At 45.4% G+C, this 19,829-nt stretch overlaps 1 protein-coding gene and 1 pseudogene across 5 annotated transcripts in view; one reads left to right on the forward strand and one right to left on the reverse strand.

Annotated features, from left to right (window-relative positions):
* Nucleotides 1-11,060: 11,060 nt before the first annotated feature.
* LOC112307471 (small ribosomal subunit protein eS17-like) lies at nt 11,061-12,171 on the reverse strand (annotated as a pseudogene).
* Nucleotides 12,172-14,336: 2,165 nt separating this feature from the next.
* LHFPL2 (LHFPL tetraspan subfamily member 2) overlaps nt 14,337-19,829 on the forward strand; it is a 145,178-nt gene continuing 139,685 nt past the window's right edge. For all 5 annotated transcript variants that reach the window (XM_045197913.3, XM_053912337.2, XM_024563648.4 and 2 more), the window contains exon 1: nt 14,337-14,756. The gene's annotated coding sequence lies outside the window, so the exon portion shown is untranslated. The remainder of the gene's footprint in view (nt 14,757-19,829) is intronic.

Genomic DNA, 19,829 nt, shown 5'->3' on the forward strand with positions numbered 1-19,829 from the left:
GTATGCTTCCTGGGCTTCTGTGTCTATTTCTCCCACCAAATTAGGGAAGTTTTCTTCAATTATTTTTTCAAGTAGGTTTTCAATTTCTTGCTCTTCCTATTCTCCTTCTGGCATCCCTATGGTTCAGATGTTGGTACATTTCAAGTTGTCCCAGAGGTTCCCAAGACTATCCTCATTTTTTTAAATTCTTTTTTCTTTCTGCTGTTCTGATTGAATGCTTTTTCCTTCCTTGTGTTCCAAATCATTGATTTGATTCTCGGCTTCATTCTCTCTACTGTTGGTTGCCTGTTGATTTTTCTTTATTTTACTTAGTGTAACCTATATTTCTTCTGTTTTTGCTGTCCTCAGTGAGTTCTTTGAGCATCCTGATGACCAGTGTTTGAACTCTGCATCTGATAGGTTTGTTATCTCTGTTTTATTTCATTCTTTTCTAGGGTTTTGTTCTGTTCTTTCATTTGAGCCATATTTCTTTGTCTCCTCAATTTAGCAGCCTCCCTGTGTTTGTTTCTGTGTATTAGGTAGAGCTGTTTTGGCACCCTGTATTAGAAAAGACACCTGTAAATTGTGTGGGGTGGGACCTAAGGTAATTTCCAGGGTGTGGCAACCTGTTTCATGGCTTTGTGGCTCTGTGTGGGGGGAGGGCTCAGAGAGGGGACAATGCCACGACCTTGCTTCTGAAGGTTTGCCTGGCACTCACCCCTTTTCCAGTCACCTCGCCCACTTCTGTCTGTGACTGGCAGCCTTCCATTTGTTGCCCTGGTGGTAAATCCCAGAGTGGGTAAGTTTGTGTACGTTCTAAGTCTGTGAGGATCCTTTAAAGGGACTCTCCTGAAAATCTGGCAGTTTCTTATGCTGCCCCAACCCCCACTGGTTTTTACAGCCAGCAGTTATGGGATGTATCTTCCCGGCGCAGGAACCCTGGGTTGTGTGGTCTGGCCTAGGGTTGGGATCGCTAGCTCCCAAGGTGTCCCTCCTAAGTTTTATCCACCACACGTGAATGTGGGACCACCCTTTCCACCAATGCTGCCGCCTCTCCAAGCCACACAGCATCTCTGCGCCTCTCTGCCTGTCTCCACAACTCTGCCCCTCCTACCTGTCTGGATGAATATGGTTTTTTAAAATCCTTTTTTACTGGATTTCCATACAGCTCAATTTTCTGACAGTTCTGGTTGTCATTTGGTTTGAGGTATAGCTGTAATTCTCTCTGGTTGTGTGAGTAAGCAAAGCATGCCTACCTATGCCTCCATCTTGGCCCAAAGTCTATTTTCCCTTTTGTTTTATATTACAGTCATCTTAGCTGATGTGGAGTGGCATCTCATTATACTTTTTATTTGCATTTTCCTAAGGACTAATGATGTTGAGTATCTTTCAATATGCTTATTGGTCATTTGTATATCCTCTTTGGAGAGTGTCTCTTCAGATTCTCTGCCCATTTTTAATTGGGTTGTTTGTCTTTTTGTTATTGAGTTATAAGAACCTTTTTATGTTCTGAACACTGGACTCCTATCAGATATATAATTTGAAACATCTTTCCTATTCTGTGGGCCATCTTTTTTACTTTCTTGAGTGTCCTTCAATGCACAAAAGTTTTAAATTTTGATGAAATGTAGTTTATCTATTCTTCTTTTGTTTCTTTTGAGTGCTATATCTAAGAATCCATTGCCAAATCCAAGCTTATGAAGATTTAGTCCCATGTTTTCTTTTAAGAAATTTATAGTTTTAGCTCTTACATTTATGTATTTAACCTATTTTGAATTCATTAATCTACATGGTGTGAGGTAAGTGTCCAGTTTACCCTTCCACTTAGTTTCCTATAAACTGGTCATGACATATTGACTTGGGAGTATCAGAGAACTTCCCAGTAGGCAAATTATTCCCTCATGAGTTTATGTCAATGGGGGTTATATTCTAACATAAATTCTCTCAAGATATAAATAAAATGAAACCTGGAAATGAATCTTTTAAAAACATTTCCTTACTATCCAACTGCCATATAGATTGTTTGGTTTGGTTACTTTATCAGGAAAAATGGCCAACAATTAAATCAGGGGCCTGTGTAAGGCTCGGACAACAAATATGAGACAAGACACCAGCATTCGGCTCTCTCACTCCACCACCCTGCAAAAGGGCCCCTGATAATAACTGGACCATCACGGCTACAGTTTGTACTTTGCAAAATGTTATAAACTATTGCTAATGATTTCCATTAGGACCTGTGAGATTCGGGGTTTAAAAAATATAATAAAACTAAAGCCATTAAAATTCAATTTATGCATATGAACAACCATTACTAAATGGCTTTTTGCAATGTGGAGAAATGAATACATTTTCTCAAGGTGATTTCAAGCTAGCTCCTTGAAGAACACAACAAATGCACAAACAGTCTCTGAAATTAAAATGTTAACAGGTTGCTGGCACCGCTACCTTCAGGCATTGGCAAATTTCCTTTGCTTACAATGTCATGAGCTTGGAAGCTTTGGGAAGTGTTCTGGGCTGAGAGAGAGAGAAGCTAGCTCCTGGACTACAGCCAGTTTCAGACAAAGAATAAGGAAGATTTAACAATTTGTATTGTACATTTGAAATGTTTCTCCTGAATTCCTTTTGTGTTATCAGTAGACACGGTAGTTGCTTTTTCTTTTGAGGTCTCTGAGGTTGAAATGCACTTTAAAGAATTGTTTATTTTTGAATATGCATATCATGTCGTCTTTCATCCTATGCTGAGTAGCTGCTTTCAATCAGGTCAGAGAAAGTTCAGGTTTCTAAGGGAACTTCGCACTGAGAGAATCCCACTTTAGAAGTCACAGACATGGTTTCCGATGTCAGCTTTGTTTTTAGGATGTGTTTATCGATTATTTTTCCCATGTTAATTTTGATCCCATCAGCAATCAATAAATGCATTAAGAGTTGCACGGAAACCTTATTTTGACTTGAAGATCAATAATTCCATTAGGATCAGACGGCCTTGTCTGGTTTACAAAGTTATGAAGCTTTCCAAAGTCGTATGTTGTATAACTGCAAAAGAATAACTCAGAAGAAGGTAAAATTTCCTTTTATTTGTTATTAAGTTGTTGAAGTAGCTAATAAAGCGGTGCCTACCAGGACTACTGAGTCAAATCACTGGTGCATTTCACATGTCCTCATAATAAGTGACAATGATATCTGATTCAACCCAACCTGGATAAACTTCTAAAGAGAGGCTCCTGGCCTCCATCCATCCGCACCTGGGTCACGCAGTCCTTCCCAAAGCCTGTTTACACTGACATTTTTCACTTGGCTGGAAAGCATTCAGGATGCCAGGATTTATGAGCACTGATGTTGGTGTACTTCGAGTGGTTGTCATAGAAGTTGGCACCTTTTGTTTTCTGAAGGCCTGTGCTTGGCTTGGATAACAAGGATGGTATAACTGGCCCCACAGTCTTGTGGCAAAAGGCAGGTTTTGACACTGGTCTTCATAGTGTCCAGGAGGGAAGCTCCAGTTTTGCAGCTCTGTGGCCTACGGCCCTTTCCACTCACGTGGGGAATAGTCACCATGCCCCAACAGGAATCAGCCCCTTGTCCCATGTTCATTTGCTGCCTCTGTGGCTGGCACCACCTGCCAGGCATTACCCAGCCTAGAAAACTGGGGGTCACTTTTGACTTCCTTTCCTTCCCTGACCACCCCATTGGCGCTGCAAGCCGACCACCACCAGCAATCGAGGTCCTCCTCCCCACGCTCCTGGGAGGCAGTGCTCTCCATTCCTGGTCTTGCTCTTACCCAATTCTTTTCCTTACATAGCAGCCAGAGCAATCTTTCTAAAGAGCTGATCATTCCTGAAATTTAAAACCTTCAGTGGCTTCCAGGGGGCCTCAGGTGAAACTTCATGGGACCTTTGGGAGTCCCACCAATATCTACCCCCGCCCCCAGTCAATTCCGTCTCACCTGTCACTTTTCCCCTTTGCGTGTTCCACTGTGTACACCTGGTGCTCCTGGGGCCTTTGTGTGTACAGCCTCCTTTGTCTGAGTGAACTGTTTCCTGCCTTGTGCCTGGGGAATTCTTACCTGTCCTTGAAAACACTGTCATACCTCCCAGAGAACCTTCTCTCACATATTCTCCTTCCACTGCTTATTTTCGGTACTGACGGGCTCTGGGAGCACCTGCTCTTATCTTTACCCGGTACTTTCACCTGGATCCTTCTCTCTATCCCCAAAGCCTGGGTGCCTATAGAGTGCTGGGACGGGCAAACTTTGTGTCCCTTATGTGAGTGCCAGGCAAACCTTCAGAAGAAAGGTAGTGGCATTGTCCCCTCTCTGAGCCCTCCCCCCCCACACAGAGCCACAAAGCCATGTGTACACTGCTCAGCATCGTGTGTTAGATGAATACAACATATTACAGCTACTTACTTAATTCTGGCCCCACTGGCAATCAAAATATGCATTGATCTTCATTGAACTACATCCATTCCCTAGATTCGAGGCCCTTTGAGTATGGAGTCCAGGCTAGTTATCTTTCTATTCCTCTTACACAGCAAATGTTTACCAAAATTATTCCTGGTTTTTGATAACACAACCATTTCTCCTTTCATGTTTTTCCTTTTTTAAATTGAGATATATTTCACATGCCATAAAATCCACTCATTTCAAGTATATATTTCAGTGGTTCTAGTATATAAGAGTGAATAACCATCACCACAGTCTAATTTTAGAACATTTCTGTCACTCCCAAAAGGAGATCATGCCCATTATCAGTCACTCTTGCTTGCCCCTACCCCCAGCCTCCACTCCAGCCCCAGGCAACTGGTAATCTATTTTTGGTTTCTAGAGGTTTGCATATTTGAGACGTTTTTATAAATGGAATCATACATACAATATACAGGTTTTTGGTACTGGCTTCTCTCACTTAGCATAACATTTCAAAGTTCCAATGTCACAGCACGAATCAGTACTTTATTGTAATGGCTTTTCAGTCACTAAATGAATATACATGAATAGTAAAATAAGTGTGTATACCACTTTTTGCTGGTCATTCATCAGTCGGTGAATGTACATTTCACTGTACATATGGGTTTTCACTTTTGGGCCATTTTGAAGAATACTGATTAAAATTTGTGTATGGGTTTTTGTGTAGATGGGTTTCTATTTCTCTTCGGCATACATCAAGAGAGGAATTTCTGGGGCGTATGATACCTTTATGTTTCACCTTTTGAGAAAATATTAAACTTTCTCAAAGTTGCCGCACCATTTACAATCCTGTAAGCAATGTATGAAGGTTTCAAATTCTCTGCATCCTTATCAATACTTCTTATTGTCTGTCTATTTTTCTCATACTGGTATATGTAGTGTGGTTTTCATTTGTATTTCCCTGCTAACTAATGATGTGGAGCCTCTTTTCAGGTGCTTATTGACCATTTGAATAATTCATTGGAAAAAAATATCTATTCAGATCCTTTGCCCATTTTTTAGTTGGCTTGTCTTTATATTATTGACTTATAAGAATTCTTTATATGTTCTGGATATAAGTCCCTTGTCAGGTATGTTTTGCAAATATTTAAACTCATTCTAAGGTTTTTCTTTCCCCACTTTATGAATGGTGTTCCCTTGTCACACAAAGGTTTTTGGTTCTAATGAAGTAGAGTCCATCGGGGGCGGGGGGTTCCTGAGGGGGTTACTTGTGATTTTTGTGTCATATCTAAGAAATTATTGTCTAACCCAAGGTTTTGAAGATTTACTCCTATGTGTTCTCCTAGGAGTTTTATACTTTTAGTTCTTACATTTAGGTCTATGACCCATTGTGAGCTAGTAATTTTTTTGCCTGGTATGAGGTAGGGGTTCATATTAATTTTTAGCATGGGCATGTCCGCTTGTCCCAGCACCATTTGTTGAAAAGACTGTTCTTCCCACATTGAAATGTCTTGGCACGTTGTCTATATCAGTATTAGTTGAATATAAATGTGAGAGTGTATTTCTGGACTTTGAATTGTATTCCATCGATCTATATGTCTGTCCTTACGCCAGTACCTCCTTGTTTTGTTTTGATTCTCATTTTTTTAAGTGTAGGAAAGCTATGTAATTAGCAAATTGGAAGAGTGGTCTTTTTGAACTGGGAGAAAATTCTTTTTGCAGGAATATGGATGTCAAGGGGAGGGAATAATTATTTATTGAGCACCTATAATATGTCAGGCATTATAGCAGAGACCTTAGCATACACTGTAATAACAATCATGTAAGTATCATCAGAGCCATACGTGATAGGCGGTATTATCCTATTTTAACGGTGAAAAAACCAGAGTTTGGAGAGGTTCAGTGACTTGCCTAAAATTATTTAGTGACTAATGCTGGCCGAACCAGAATTTGTACAGAGACTCTAGGAACCCTGAGGCCATTCCTCCCCCTACGTCAGGTGAACACAACCTACACCTGAAGGCGGTGCAGGGACTTGAATTCATGGACATCAAACATTTTTTCTCATGACACTCCAGAAGATTAAAGAGGCACTTATATGACTATTTTAAATATAACTATTTTTTAAGACAGTTTTCTACCAGCAAAATTTGACAGAATATTTAAAGAATCACTCTTCAACTCTAAACACTAGTTTTATGGTTTATTTGAATTTCATGGCTTATATTATTCTCATCTAGATGATATAAAAAGTGATTGAACATTATTTTGTATAACTAGCATAGCACAATGCCATTCTGTTGGGAGAAAAGCTAGAACTCATCTTAATTGTGTAGATTGGCATTGTCCTTAATTCTTGTTTTCATTGAAAACCTTCCCAAAATTGTTCTGACATGAACACAGGTCACAGTTGTAAAACGAGTTCTATGGAAAATCATAGAAGATTTAGAATTGAGAAAGATTTGTGAAGTCAATGAAGAAATGGCTTTTGGGGGGGTAAAGTTTTCTTAAGAAAAGCCTTTTTTTTTTCTTTTTTAAATTGAGGACACAGAGAATATCCTCTGGGCCCCAGAGTCTAGGTGGAAGTTACGCTCAGATAATGCGGTTCCGGCCATGGCGGAAACACAGCTCTGTTCTCTCCTTCACTTTGTGCCCTCTGTGCCCGGCAGGGCAAGGGCTCACTGCTGCCCCCCAATGACGACGCTGCACCTAGAAGCTGCGAGCGTCCAGTGCTTCTTAGGTAAGAATTTCCATGATTCAATTCCTCTTAGAGGTTAGTGCCAGGAAAAAGTTTGCCTAACTTGAAGAACAACTATGATTCTTTTACCAGATCGTAAGAACTTTACTATTCATTGTATGTCATTCTTACCTTGGCTAAACTAATGCTCAGCATTGACAAGCCAGGGCCCTGGTGAGAGGATCTCTTACCTTCTTTTGTTCTTTTATTTTTTTAAAGGTCTTATTTATTTGTTTTTAGAGAGAGGGGAAGGGAAGGAGAAAGAGAGGGCGAGAAACAACAATGTGTGGTTGCCTCTTGCACACCCCTCACTGGGGACCCGGCCTGCCACCCAGGCATGTGCCCTGAATGGGAATCGACCTGGTAACCCTTTGATTTGCAGGTCGACCCTCAATCCACTGAGCCACACTAGCCAGGGCCTTCTTCTGTTATTTTAAATAAAAAGTCATCCCAGAGCCATTTGGAAGTAAGCAGAATAATTCATAATATTCGATATTTGTATTATTAATAGAAAATAATATACCTTCTAATTCTAGCACTACGTGCAAACAGGGTGCCCAAGAATTGGTAGTTTTACAAATGTACGAGGTCTGTCCAGAAAAAGTTGAGCCATTGTTCATATAACGAGAATGATTTGTACAACATTGATGTAACCTGGCAGCCAAGGAGAGTGGACTGGAATGAGCCTGTGTGAACAATGACGACTTCACTGTACTAGTCAGTGGGGGCGGTAGATGCCATTGAGTGAGCATGTGTACTGTGTGGCTATTGCATTCAAAATGACTGAGCAAGTAGAGCAATGAATCTGGATCAAATTTCGCATTAAATTTGAACATTACTCTGCAGAAACTATTTGAATGATTCAGAAGGCCACAGCTATGGGCAACTGGTGATTGGCAGCTTTATCTTGACTACGCACCTGCTCATGCATTCCATCTAGTGGAGAGTTTTTTGGAGAAACATCAAATTACCCAGGTGCCTCAGCCCTACTACAGTCCAGATTTGGTGCCCTGTGACTTCTGGCTTTTCCCAAAACTAAATCACCTTTGAAAGGGAAGAGATTTCAGACTGCTGATGAGATTCAGGAAACTATGACAGGGCAGCTGATGGTGACTGAGAGAACTATATGAGGTCCCAAGGTGCCTACTTTGAAGGGGACTGAGGTATCATTGTCCTATGTACAATGTTTCCTGTGTCTTGAATCTTCATCAGTAAGTGTCTCTCTTTTTCATAGTATGTGGCTGGATACCTTCTGGACAGACCTCATACATGCTTGTGGTTCTTGTTTCCAAGAAGAGGACTCACAGAGAAAGTAAAAGAAAAAAGTTCCTTACAGGCAAGGTTTTCAGATTGGAGATTAGATCTTTTTAGTCTGAGACAGATTAGGAACAAGCATCCTCATTACAGTGGAGGGGGGAAAAGGCAGTAGTTTTCTCAAGTTCTGATCTTAGCATTACAATTGAGTCATACTGAGTATTTTCCAAATTTTACTGTAGGTACTAATGAGGGTAACAGTAAAAAATCTTAACTCTCAGAGATTTCCAGCAACACATAATCCATAATAGAAAAGACAAAGCTCCTGAGAGCCCAAGTCAGGGGCCAGGTTGCACAGCGCTGTTGTTACGAAGGGCTGCGGCCCACTTTCTGAGTGGTTTTACGCCTGTCATGAACACCGTTAGACAGTTAATCCCCAAGCTTCTTTGTGTTTTGTATCTCTTCTGAGAAAGTTTTATAATCCAGGAAAATGTCTGCAGGTGAAGATTTGGAATGAATAAAGATCCAGTGAATTGAATTTGCCAATTACATGTTACAAGCAGCTAAGATGTTGCAGAATTTGCATGTAATACCGCAGTAAAACATGCTCACTGTATGGAAATTTCCACCTCACTTCAGAGGTAAGCTCATTTGGATGAGGGCCAGAGGTTTTTGTTTATGCTAGTGGTGACATAATAGGAGGAAATGAACGGAGCACCTTCTTGTGTTGAGTTTAACCAGAGTCACATGGAGTCTAGCTGTAGAGGCAGGAAAGCAGACTACTTTACAAGTTAGTGGCAAGGAAGAAAGGAAGACCAAGACGTAGAGCCTATGGCTGGAAGATAAAAGTGGCCAACAGCCCTCAGTTTTTACCAGGAGAGAGCAAATGCCCAAAGTTCTGTGTGCTTATTTCTTTCATGACTTGCTCAAGGTGTATTTTGAGGGCCGTGCTTCTCCTTGGTTCTATCGTCAATGTTGTCCTTAATAGATGTGAGAGGAAAAGGGAGTCTTTTCTATCACTGAGATTTTCTTTACCAGGAGCTCATGGCCTTTCATACATGATTTGGTCCCACTGCTCTCCCATTATGTGGTTACTGAAAAACCCTCTGCGCCTATTGGTACTTGTAACGTCTGTTCTCAGCGGCAGGCATTTATCAGATCCTCATTCATCAGGCAGCCTAGCACTGTGGTAATGGGATTTCAGTAAAAACAGGGAGATTTCTTTTGTGGTTACAGGCTTCATTTTCCCTGTGACTCAAAAACTGCCAGGCGGAAGCGGAAGCAGAAGCAGAAACATGGCGTCACTGTCTGTGAGAGACTTTAGCCAGGCCTTTCCTGTGGCCCAAAGGATGGCTCCCTTCTCATGGAGGTCAGAACACTGATTTTAACAGACAGGGTCCTTTTGAATCAGCAAAGCCTTTCAAGTTTTGTGCTCAAAATTGCCATTTCTCAACTCATACTTGTCAAGGAAAATGGAGTCATAATTTTAGATGGCTTCTTTGTACAATTAGGTCCATGGAATAAAAAGCAGATGATATTTTTTTAAAGATTTTATTTACTTATTTTTAGAGAGAGGGGAAGAGAGGGAGAGAAACATCAATGTGTGGTTGCCTTTCCCCTGCCTCTTACTGGGGACCTGGCCTGCAACCCAAGCATGTGCCCTCACTGGGAATCGAACCAGCAACCCTTTGATTTGCAGGCTGGCACTCAACCACTGAGCCACACCAGCCAGGGCTAGAATGATAATTTTAAGAGACTAATTTTTCACAGGACCAAGTTGGTAAATTGCAAATTTGCTAGTTAGCCTGAAGAGATTCTCAGTTTAAATCACTTAATTTTTATGTGATTTTTAAAAGACGTTGATTTCCATGTGTGTCTAGTACTGAAATTCTATGATCACTGTGTAAGGAAATATCATCTCTCAAAATGAGGGGCGGTAGAAGTGGATTTGAGGGGTGGTAGAAGTAGGTTTCTATGACGATGAATAAGCAAATTTAATCAGTGTTAAGTATGCTGACAAACATGAAAAATACCAAATGTGTCTATTATAAATATATATTTTATTGTATTTAAATTCCAAGCAGAGTCATATACAGAATAGGATACAAAGCGTCCCCACATGAAGAATGTCTAGCCCCGTTAATGTAAGTTACACCAGGTAGGGTATAATGTTGAGAGGACCGAATGATCTGCATAGGCAAGCAAATTCAGAATCACAACATTTTAGTCAGGCCCAGGTGATTTTACCTTATGACCTATCTTGTGGCTCATAATTATTTTCTTCCAAGGCCTATTTGTCATTTGACCAAACTTGGCAGGTTCCCTTTAATTTCTCCTTCACTTAGGCCTCATAGTAAGTGTTTCTTGAAAATGTGGCTCAAGCGGCATTCACAATATCCCAAAGTTCCTGTCATTACCCTCCTTCCCCAGGCCTGCTTTTCCAGAGAACATAGCAGTACTTTCTTCTTGAACTACAACTTTTAGCCTCTCTCTCCTCTATTTTCCCTCCCCTTTCCATCTTTAACTTCTTGCATTCTAGTAGGTGAACTTTATCTATTCTTCAGATCCAAACCATCCTATCTGGGGATACTTGCTTTGATTTTAGCCCAAATAACAACAAACATGGTTCTGAGAAAACTTTTTTTTTCTGGTCATCCATGGTTTATTGATATTACAGCACTGCAGCAAGATTCAAATGGCTCCACGTGGTATTTTGAAATTCATCCCAACTGTAGGCTGAGTGACCTGCAGGCTGGACAGACTGCTATAGTCCCCGAGCTTCAGCGCCTGCTTAGTGTCAGGATCAACTTCAATGACCTCCTGATCTGGGGCTGAAACCTCAGGAACATAATTATCTCTCTTCTCCCTGCGTCCTGATGGGAATACCACTCACAGGGCCTTTCCGAATCTGCTTCATCAGATGTGGACAGAGCCACCTTGCTTACTGCGGAGCTTCTTGCCGGGAATAACGGTGATCTCCTCGCACTTGGGCTTTTTGGTTTGCAAGTCGTAGCCCAGGTGCATGTCATGCCTTTCAGTGGTGACCTTTGCCACCTTCTTCATGGTCTTGGTATGCACCCAGCCTGTCTTGGTCGGTTTCTAGTGAAAGAGCCTGAGAAAACTTTAGTTTTAGATTTCCCAAGTGGTTCTTCTGTGCATTCAATAGCACAAGGTATAAACAGGTGTAAATTCCCTAATTTACACCCCCAGTAGGTATTTACTATGTTAGACATTGCGAAAGATACTCAAACATAAGGCTCAACTCCAGCCCTCAAAGAGGTTAGAACGTAGATGAGGCCTCAATTCCAGTTGCATACATACGAAATGTGTAACACCACAAAACAAGGCAGATCATCCGTGATGCCCTGTTCAAGTGTCCATATCCACGAGGGTATGAGAAACATTTTTGGGTTTCTCTTTGTTCACTGATGTCGCCAGTGCCTGAACTACTGCTTGCATACACTTAAGTGCTCAGTAGATGTATAGAGTGAAGTATTTGCAGTCTTCTTTATAAGCACACAAGTAAGTACAGTCTGCTCTGATACCAGCTTGTTTCTGTAACAAGGGTATATGTAGCAGATTAGCTCATTCATGACTGATAGGTAGGGAAAGGATATTAGTGAATGGGGGTGGTTGTATTGGTTCACATGCAGTTCTTCTCAGCACCTCAACTTTTGCATCATTAAGAGCAGCTGTAGGCAAAACACAGAGCAGAACGTGAGTTGTGGAGAACACACGGTACTATGTGTGTTCCCTGATGTCCACTCACCCTGTGTTCTTTCTCCTGGATTGGTTTGGCCATGAGCTCTAACTTGGAAGGGCTAACTGGGGCAGGGAAATTCACCTTTTATTTGTACATTTTGTGCTTATCTTCCTAACTCTGCACCTTCAAACAACTCTCCTTCCAATCTCCTCATCAGTTATATCCATCTTTTTATAAAGCTAAAGTCCTATATTTATGTTTATTGTAATATTTCTTAAGAGTTTAACATGGCTCATAAACTCTTGCTGGTATTTGTTTTGGAATGGCTGCTGGGTTTTTGTTTGTTTGCTTGTGTGTGTGTGTGTGTGTGCTGAGGTCTTGCTCTGTGAGGGGAACGTCACTGAGCATCTGGGGGAATACAAAGAAATATAAGGCTTAGGTCCTGCCTTCAGACAATTGCAGCCCAGGTGAGGAGACTCTCACTGCATTGGGCCTCCAACAGCACCTATTTATATTAGTCTGCCACGGCTGCCATAACAAAACACATAGACCAGGTGGCTTAAACAACAGAAGTGTATTTCTGCACAGTTCTGGAGGCTAGAAGTCCAAGATCAAGGTGTTGGCAGGTTTGGATTTCTATGAGGCCTCTCTCCTTGGCTTGCAAATGGCCATCTTCTCACTGTGTTCTCACATGGTTTCTCCTCTGCGTGTGATTGCATTCCCAGTGTCTCTTTTTTAAAAAATTATTTTTTACTTTTACTTTAAAATGTGTATTGAATATACTGGGTTAATTAAGTTATGTAGGATTCAGGTGTACAATTGTATAATACGTCACCTGTATATTGTATCGTGTGCCCACCACTCCAGGAATGGTCGTTTTTGTTAGTGCTCGGCTTGCAACGTTACACAGACTTTGAGTGGTTTGCTCCTACCCGTTTCCCCCATAAGCCTTGTTATTTCCAGTGTATGATTTCAAAAATGGGAAGAATGCACACGTCCTTTGTAGAGGAAATGTACTCAAACTGCATTTTCAATAAAGATTAGCGGGACTGGGCTGGGAGAGAAGATGGAAGAGAGCGTTCCAGTCTGGCAAGAGCGTCGGAAACTCCCATGTGGATACAGTATGGACCCTTCCAGGGTGAGGGGAGGGTAGAGCACCGGGGTCCCAGGAGCCGGGAGGTGGACGTTTTTAGCAGAAAAGTTTTGAAGTGATTCAGAATTTTGTGTCAAAGAGCTTCTAGAACAGGAAGCGGTCTGCCTGAGCAGAGTTCTAGAACCCTTAACCTGTGGGTTTGCGCAGATGGACGCCAGTGCAGAGAGGAGGCCAAGGAGGAGCAGTTGAAGCCGTGACGTCTCTGAATACCGAGAAAGGACGGGCAACTGGAAAGAGCTCAGACGTAAAGAATCAATGTGAGCGGCTACTGCCAATGGAGGGGGGAGGCCCCAGCTGACTGCTAGGGTCTGAGCTCAGCTGACTGGACACAGGAGCCCCAGACAATGGGCTCAGAAGTTGGGAACAGGAGGTCAGCGGGAAAAGACTAGAAGTATTTCCTTGGCTAAGTGCCTCGTCCCCGACGTTTAAATTACAACAAGGAATATTGTCACCTTAACTCATGGCTGTTTAATTTTGTGCTCTTTGCTCTCCGGGCGGTGGTGGGGAGTTAGTGAGTTTCCTTTCTCCGCAAGCCTGCTTTTCAGGCTGTCGGCAAAAACGCCGAAGAAATTCATCCCGAAATCGTAATTTGAGTGCAGGGAAGGAGGTTTCAGGACCCCAAGCAATCTAGCTGCAAAAATTCTTTGAGATTGTTCTTCCTGAGTTTTCTCACCTAGAGACTCGCAGGGCAAGGAAGCTTATGCCTGGAGCCTCCTCTCCGGGAGAGGAGGGCGAGGATGGGGGTCTAGGCACCCCCGCCCCACCTTCCCATCTTGGATTCCCCGGCACCGACGGACGCCCGCTCTTCCCGCCAGGGCCCCGGCCTGGGGAGCTGCCCCGGGCACTCGAGGGCCCGCTCTCCGCCCGAGTCCAGGCTCTCACCCCGACACCGACTTCGCAGCTCCCCGCCTTCCCGGCCGGGCGGCGAGCGCTCTCGGCACTCCTGGGAAGGTTTCTCGAAACCGTCCCCGGAGGTCCCCGGCGCGGGCACAGTGACAGGCTCCCGGCCCCCGGGCCTCCGCCCCTCCCCCCGGGGATCCCCTTTCGCCCACACCCTCCGGGCCCCGCAGGACACTCCCCTCGGGAGGCCGGGCCGCGTCCTCCCACCGCGCCCGCCCCGCCCCGCTCCGGGGGAGACCCGGGCCCGACCCCTCCCCCGGACGCCCGGCCCGGGAGCGGGACAGGGGCGGCGATGGTGACTGGGCAGCGGCGCGGGGCCGGGTCCTGGGCGGGGAGGCTCGGCCGCCTCTTTCTTTCTCTGCCCCCGCCCCTCTTCCTCCTCCTCCTCTGAGCCTGGCGGCGGCGGCGGCCCTGGTCGGCGCTTTCCCCTCGCCTGCTCCTCCTCCCCCACCCGTGGACCCTCTCCCACCTCTCCCTCGCCCCCTCCTCTCGCCGCCTCCTCCCCTCTCCTCCCTCCTCCTTCTTCCCGAGCGGCCGGCGGGGCCAGAGCGAGCGGTGGCTGCAAGGAGGCGTAACGGAAAGCCCCGGCTTGGGGAAGGCTGCGCGCTCGGAGACGCGGAGCCGGGGCCGGGTGAGTTGGAGCCGCCGGACCCCAAGCGCGCTGCGGGACGGGGAGCCTGCAGCTCCGTCCAGGTGGGGCGGGCGGGGGACCCCCGCGAGGGTGCTGGCAGAACCGTCGCGGCCGGCGAGACGCTGCTGCGCGCCCGGCGGCTGGCGCGAGAACTCCGCTCCGGCGACCGCGGAGCCCGCGGGGAGGGAAGAGGACCGGGCCAGGGAGCTGCAGCGGGACGGGTGTTGGAAGCTGGGAATGGGAGGGAACGGCTGCTTCTGCGCTCCCCGCCGCGGTCGCGGGCAGCAGGGGTGGAAAAAAGTTGTGCCTGGAGCAGAGATTTCCCGGGAAGCCGGCGCGCCCCGCGGCCGCCGCGGCCGTGCCTGCTGCGCGCGGGTCCTGGGCGCAGCTCGGCGCGCCTGGTGCCGCGCCCGGGGAGCCTGGTCTGTGGTGTGTGGGTCACGCCGGCCACAGACGTCAGCTGCTTCTCAGATCTGGGCTGCATTTTTGCGGCAGCGCAGTGATTTGGGGTGCGGGCTGGGGGGAGGCGGGATTGAGCGGGGAAGACCACATCTGGAAGGGGTGGGTTGAGCTCGCGGGATGGGGCGAAGGGCTGGGGAAGACTCCGTGTGTGTGTTTCTGGGTGGTTTTAGGCACAAAGGTTTCCCGCCCCCTCCCTCCCGTCCATTCAGCGGTCTAGTGCTTTTTGAACTCAGAAAAGCAAAAGGGTTTTCCACAATCCCGTTCAACTTTCATTTCGGGAGTGTCCACGATCTATTTCAGTGGGAGTGAAGCGCGTGCCGCCGCAGTCTTGTCCCCCACCCCCATGTCGCCCCCACCCCGGCATTTCCTGTATTTCCCGTTTTCTCCGCGGTGCTGCTGTGCGTGCTGTGGGTGGCTATCAGTGACCCGCATGTAAAAAACGTGGAACGGCTTGAACTCGCGAAGCGGCCCCTGTAGACCAGCGTGTGGGGAACCCGCGGGGAGGTGGGGCGGGAGGGGAGGGGCAGGGGAGCTCTCAGAGCCCGGGCCCGGGAGTTTGACCCGAGTAGCCGGGTCGGAAGCGACGTTTGCCGTCCACGCGTCACTTTTACTGCACTTCACCCACTGCCCGAGAGCTCTTCCCGCGCCAGGTTTAAGCCGTGATCGGATGTTAATTTCTTGGGAATTGCCCTTTCCCGATCTTTTCGACTGGTCCTCTTTAAAAACAACTTTTCCTTTTCAAATTTAAGAGATAGAAAACAGATGCTGCTGGAGAGATTATATGTTTTAAAGACAGAGCAAAGAAATAAAGCCCAAGATTCTCATTTCTTTTTGCTGCCATCCTGTGATAGACTTGTTATTAGTCTGTGTCAGAAATCTGATTCTGATGAGATATTTGAGGGGTTTGACGTAATATCATGTAAAACGCCGTGTTGTAATAGTCCCCCCCTCCCACCCCTCAGTGGTCACACAGAGAGCAGGTAGCGTGGCTGCTGGGGGTTTGAACGGGGGCAGCTCACGTTTTATGCCGGGAAGGAAGATGGGCGTGTGCTGCTAGAGATGATGGGGGTGGGGGGCGAGATCATTTGTCTTCACAGCGGTTTTAAATTAGGAAGAATAATTACCCTGCAAACGAACATTCCTGAATGGAATTTGAATCATGATACATGAACCAGTAATTTGTCTATAGGAAGGAACAAGGATCTTTGTGGATGAGAGTAAAGTGAACTCGAAAACTCTATTACTGTTCATACATGTGACGGGCTCAGAATTGACGGCACCTGCCAGCCTTCAGAGATGTGCCGACTGATGAACTAAAGAGAAATTACTGCACATCATGTTTGAGCAGGGCGGGAAGGAAAAATCCATAGTAGAAGATAGAAAAACAATACATAGAAAAGTGCATGTTTCTTTTTAATGAACGGTGTTTATATGCAGCTTCCCAGCTTTTTTATTCAAAGAACTGACAAAGTACTGGATACCCAAATTGGGACTGTTGAGTTCCCAGAGATGTCACGATCTCAACCTTGGACAAGTTGTTTAATTTCTCTTAGCCTTGGTTTCTGTGTTGTAAAATGGTCTTGATAAAGGCTCAAGTCGAAGAGTCACCTTGAAGATTAACTGTGATTACTTTTGTATAGGACTTGGGTGGTGTCCCTGGCTAAGAGCTCAGAATGTGTTAACAAAGGTTGTCAAGTATTTCAAATGCCCAGGAAAGAACAGTGCCGTTCAGAGCGGGTGGAATGCAAGGGCACCTGATTTTAGAGCGAGCAGCTGCTGCTTAAGGCAGACCCTGAGTTGAGGCCTGTAGTCGTCAGGGTCTGATTCACACCCAGGGTTGTTCTAGAACTTGCAGGCTGTATCCTTTTGGCCTATTCTTTTTAAAAAAAGATTTTATTTATTTATTAGAGAGAGGGGAAGGGAGGGAGAAAAACATCAACGTGTGGTTGGGTCTCGCACACCCCCTACTGGGAATGTGGCCCGCAACCCAGGCATGTGCCTTGATTGGGAATTGAACCAGCGGCCCTTTGGTTTGCAAGCTGGCATTCAATCCACTGAGCCACACCAGCCAAGGCCTTTATGGCTTAATCTGGTCAGCCTTTTCTGGGACTGTGGTTCCAAGGAATGTGTAGTGCAGGCTCTGTGTGGATCTGAGGACCAGAGCACAGGTGTGGTTTGCAACTCCAGGCTTCACTGTCCCCTTGCAATGGTAAATTCTGAGGTCCAGCTCCCACCAAAGTAAACATCCGAATTGTATTTGAGGAAAGAAAAAATAACTTTCATGGTGGATATGGTGAGTGCCTCTGTTGGGAATCCTAAAAGCAATGTTTTTACTCAGTGTTTACTCCTCCTAGAAAGATACAAGTAGTAAGTAAATATCTAATCTTTAGAATTTATTTCAAAAACCAACTTTAAATTATCTCTTTAGGTTGATGATTCATTGCTCAGTTTTTACTAAGGCTGTCCCTAAGAGCAGAGTAAACAAAAGGCATTCTTAGGAAGATAGTACTTTTTGAGCTGGGGAGCTGCACCATGTATTGCCTTTCTAATTTGGAAGGAATGCCTGCTTGTTTGCTCAATCATCCATCCATTCTTTTTTTCTATCCTTCAGCAAATACCCACGGAGCCTCTCCTGTGGGCCTCAGTGGCTCTGTTCTGGCCTCTGATAACACAGCAGAAACCAAGAGCAAGCCTCTCCCCTCACAGAGCACACATTCTGTCAATAGTAGGAGAAGCAAACCCTGTGTGCCAAAGACCTCTACCGCCTTGGAGGCTCCCTTTCTGAATCAGAAGATCCTGCTCCTGGAAAGCCGTGGGCTGGGTATACTTCTCTTCCACAAGCCCGCCTGATCGGAGGGAAGTGACCTGGCCAGGGGTGGCGGCAGGGGGCAGTCAGTCCTCTGGGTCCTTCGTAGGGATAAGGGACAAAGGGGACCCTGTTTCTTTCAGTGCTTTATAAAAGTGTGTGTCCAATTTGAGCAGTGGCTGACTAGAACCACCAGCCAGCAGGCCAAGAGAACAAACAGTAGTTTTACTCAGGTAGTCTTCTCAGCCTTCGAAAGGCAAAGAAGAAATCAAAGGTCAGATCTTATCGTGAGCTTGTAAAACCCAGACTGTGTGCAGGGAAGAGTCTGCTCTGGCATTTGAAATGCTTGACTCTTTCTGGCTGTAGAAGGCATGACCGAGAGAACAGAAACTTGGTTCTTCATGTACCTCCAAGGTTTTGTTTCTGTTTTTCACTAATTTTTAAAATCACAGTAACACACTGTGATTTTAATGCATATGTTTGAAAAGGTATAAGGTAGTCAGGGCACTGACAGTGGTAGCTGGGACGGCAGGCACAGATGTGCAGGGGCGTGCCTTAGGTTGTAGGGTCTCGGGTGCTGAGCTGGGGAGTCTGAACTTGATCTCAAAAGCTGTGTGGAAGATGGAAAACTTGCAGCAGGTGAATGATGTGATCATATTGTGCTTTAGGAAGAACTCAGTGGCCGCGAGGTGGGCTAGGTGACAAGGTAGCCAGGGCGGGGGACAGAAGGTGAGCTGGGAGGCTCTGCAGGAATCTTGGGGGCACTTAGTCTGGGAATGAGGGAGTGGGGCAGATCCAGAGGACTCACCACACTTCCTCGATCTTCTCCCAGGGGTGGGCACTTAAAAAGAGGGAGTCCAGGGTGACGGGTGGGTCACGGTGCCATTCATGAGGTAAGCAGCTGTGGGGAACCTCTGTTTGGGGAGATGGCGAGGAGTAATGAGTTCAGTTGAATCCAAAACTGAACTTGGAGCCTTCCAGAGAGAGAGGCCTCGCAGAGAGTTGGATGCACAAGCCGGAAGAGAGGTCTGTGGCTAGGGATGAAAGCTAGAATTATTTGTATAGTAGAGGCAAGTGGTTGCCTGGTCTGTCAAGATTTACTAAATATTGCTCAGAGTGAGAGTAATCTGTGTCCTTGCAACTGAATTTTTCTCTTTCATCCTTTCAACAGGCCTAAGTAGGGATAACCAAGCCCCTGACCTTGGCCTTAAATGACCAGACTCTAACTGGTGTTATTTTGTAGACTTGGTAAGATCTGTTTATGTTCTTTTGAACTGAGATCATTACAAAGAATGTGTGTAGAATGGTTCTGAATGTATTTAACAGCTAGGATGTAAACTGATAAAATTGATACTCACACACTTATTTTATGAACAGAATGTTCGTATTCTTCCAAAATTCATGTGTTGAATAAAGCTCTAATCCCCAATGTGATGATATATATATTTTTAATCCTCACCTGAGGACATTTTTTCATTGCTTTTAAGTGAGAGAGGAAGGGAGGGAGAGATAGAGGGAGAGAAATATCTACATGAGATATTTCTAGCTGTCAGCTGCCTTCTCATACCCACCCCAACCATGGATTGAACCCACAAACTGGATCCCACCACCCAGGCCCCGCCACCGCACCCTGGTTTTATGGGACAATACTCCAATCCACTGGGCCACACTGGCCAAGGACACAACTTGATGATATTTGAAGGTGGGGCTAAAATAATTAGGACTAGATGAGGTCCTAATTATTGAGGTCAAGCCCCCATGATGGGATTAGTGTCCTTACAAGAAGAGAGACCAGAGCGCTCGCT

Source organism: Desmodus rotundus, chromosome 1, assembly GCF_022682495.2.
Source record: "Desmodus rotundus isolate HL8 chromosome 1, HLdesRot8A.1, whole genome shotgun sequence".
NCBI lineage: Eukaryota > Metazoa > Chordata > Mammalia > Chiroptera > Phyllostomidae > Desmodus > Desmodus rotundus.